The sequence below is a fragment of the Castor canadensis genome, chromosome 15 (assembly GCF_047511655.1).
Source record: "Castor canadensis chromosome 15, mCasCan1.hap1v2, whole genome shotgun sequence".
NCBI classification, from domain to species: Eukaryota; Metazoa; Chordata; class Mammalia; order Rodentia; family Castoridae; genus Castor; species Castor canadensis.
Genome location: NC_133400.1, coordinates 93,763,092 through 93,765,888, shown reverse-complemented (window position 1 = coordinate 93,765,888; position 2,797 = coordinate 93,763,092).

Here is a 2,797-nt window from a genome sequence, read left to right as displayed (position 1 = left end):
TAGAAAAAAAAAAGAAAGAAAAATTGTTATGTAGTTACTTAAAAATAAATATTATTTGGAAAAAATAAAATGCTTTATTTTCATAGACAAATCTTCCAACCAGGAATTATAAACTACCCAAAATTACCATGTAAAATCTTAAAGGCACAGAACCATAGAAAATTCTAGTTGTGAAAAACTTTGGATAAAAAGGTGACTCACCCCCAATTTCACTTCAAGAAGTTTGTGCAGGGATACGGTTGTCCACGAACCTCCCTTTTCACCAGGAAGAGACTTGGTCCTGGTGAAACTCAGCCTTTTCCCACCTTACTAGTGCCCTGGCTAGTCACTTGCATTATATTGTAGCAGAGATGCTGCAATGCTCTGTACAATAATTTGTTGATGTATGTGCTATTTTTTTAACATATGAGGTCAATCTTTATTATTCCCAGATTTATATTTGTGAATTTTCCTACTTAGATAAATATATTTAGTGTTCTAAAGGGTTATTTAAAGATCATTTACAGACATGTGCTGAGAAATTTGAAAGTGGTAAAAGGTAGGAATCACTGGCATGTATGTTCCCGGCTGAGCTGACAATCCGTGTTCCTCTTTCAGCTATCAAGATTCTTGTCATGTCCTGTTTAATACTAAGTGTTTGCATTTTTCCTTTTCTTTTTTGTTGATGATCTAGATGCCCAAACCAGTTCCAAGCACAATACTGAGCAGTATCCAGTGTTTGTAAACATATAAGATTTTGATGTGCCTTACAGAAAACACCTGTGTACTAGATGGACTTTGCTCAGGTGTGAAGCACAATATGGTTAGCCATGAGTTCAAGGTCAATAAGTACACAATATATATTTAGCAAGTTGTCTTTAAACAGAATTACTCATAAGGCAAGGTTATGTACTGATTGGTTGGTGAAAATATTGTGACCAGACACTTTCACAAGCCTAGCCCTGTATTTTCCCTAGGAGCAATGGTTTAGGTGCATTTTGTGTTCTGAAGGACTTCATAGAATTTGACTAACTGCAAATAATGAGACCCAGTGTTTTTTAATCAGCACAACCATCTCAGTTTGCTAACCCTATCCCGGTATTTCTGTGCCCATCACTTGCTCAGTGATGGGGTTAGAGTTGGGACCAGGGACAGATACAGCCCTATCCCTACTATCATTATGATGAGTACAAACATATCCTTCCCATCAGGTAGCTACATTCTTATGTAATGGGTACAAGGCAGGACAGTAGAGCAAGCTCTGAGATTCCAAACATGGAGAATTATTCTTTCAAGAGATATTTTCATAAGAAGTGGCAACTTGGCTAAGACTGAACAGTGAAAACAGTTAAGTGGAATACAGAAAGAGTATTCCCAAAAGAAAAGGACTATTTTGTTTAACAAGATCTGAGGAAAAAGAAACAAAACGTTTGGAAATGTTCTGTTAATAGAAAACACTAGCGGCAGGTAATGGATGGATGGCCATTGTCTGTTTCTAAAGATGAGGGAAGAGAGATTGGGAAAGAGAATCAATTTGCTGAAAACCAAACATTCACACAGATTCATTGCTGGCCAACCCAGGGTTAAAATTAGATAGCTTTTTGGATTAAAACTCCTGAATTTTTGATTAATTCCCCACTTGCTTCCATTTCCAACCAATCCTCCCCCTAACTTCTAACAATTATGCCTTCAGTCAAATACTGTTTTCTGTGTTTTACAGGACAGAACAAATGCTTTCTCTGTCTCTGTTTTTTCGAAGCCTGCCCTGAAGTCTCAATTTCCATGTTCCACAAAACTAGCAGCTGACCATCATCCTAAGCAGATCTACAGAGTTAGGGATGTCTTGCAGGTTTTAGGGAGGCTTGCAGAAAGTCTCATGAATTAATTGCACTCTGTATCATTAACCTCAAGGTTGGATTAGGTCACCTCTATTAAATGCTGGTATCTAAAGAGTGAAACAGGTAAGAAGGTGGGTCAGAACTCTGACGCCAAACTCAACATGCTCAGCGACATTAACACCCTAACTTAACCAGTTAAAAAATACCATAAAACTACATTTTATTCATATAAGAAATTAATAGCTTTTTTCAATTCACATACTTTCCATTGTTATTAGCATTTAAGAGACCAGCGTTTTATATAATTATGGTCATTTGAACAAAACACACAGAGTCAGCAGTCTTATTTATTTAGGGATCTCTTCATATGCCACACACACACACACACACACACACACACACACACACACACACGATTCACTGGACACTGGAGTGGAAAGGCATATTCTGGGCAGGAAGATTTTTGTACTTTTGACTTGTCCTCGCTTCCCCACGCTGGCTCCATAGTCAGTTCTCGAGTTTGGTTAATATGGATCTTCTTTAAAATATGTCACACTTCATAGGCTTGTTATAAGGTTAAAAGATGTTATAATGACCATATAGTGCTACCCATCATACGCTTTCAGAGAGTGTCATTCCTCCATCACTCTCCATTCAGTCATCTGTTGATGGGCAACAAATTGCCCTCAATCTCAGCAGCTTGAAACAACCAACATTTCTTATCTTACTCTGTTTCCGAGGTTGGATCAGCAGCACCACCTCACTCCAGGCTTGACCGCTGAAGGACCAACTTCCAAACTTGATCTGGTAACTGCTGGCCAAGCATACATCCATGCTGGATGTTGGGTAAGACTTCAGTTTCTCACCATAGACAGCCTGTTTCTTGGACTGCAAGTGATGGGAGAGAGAAGAAAGAGATGAGAGAAAAGAGAAGGAGAAGAGGACGAGGAAGGGAAAGGAGAGAGAGAGAGAGAGAGAGA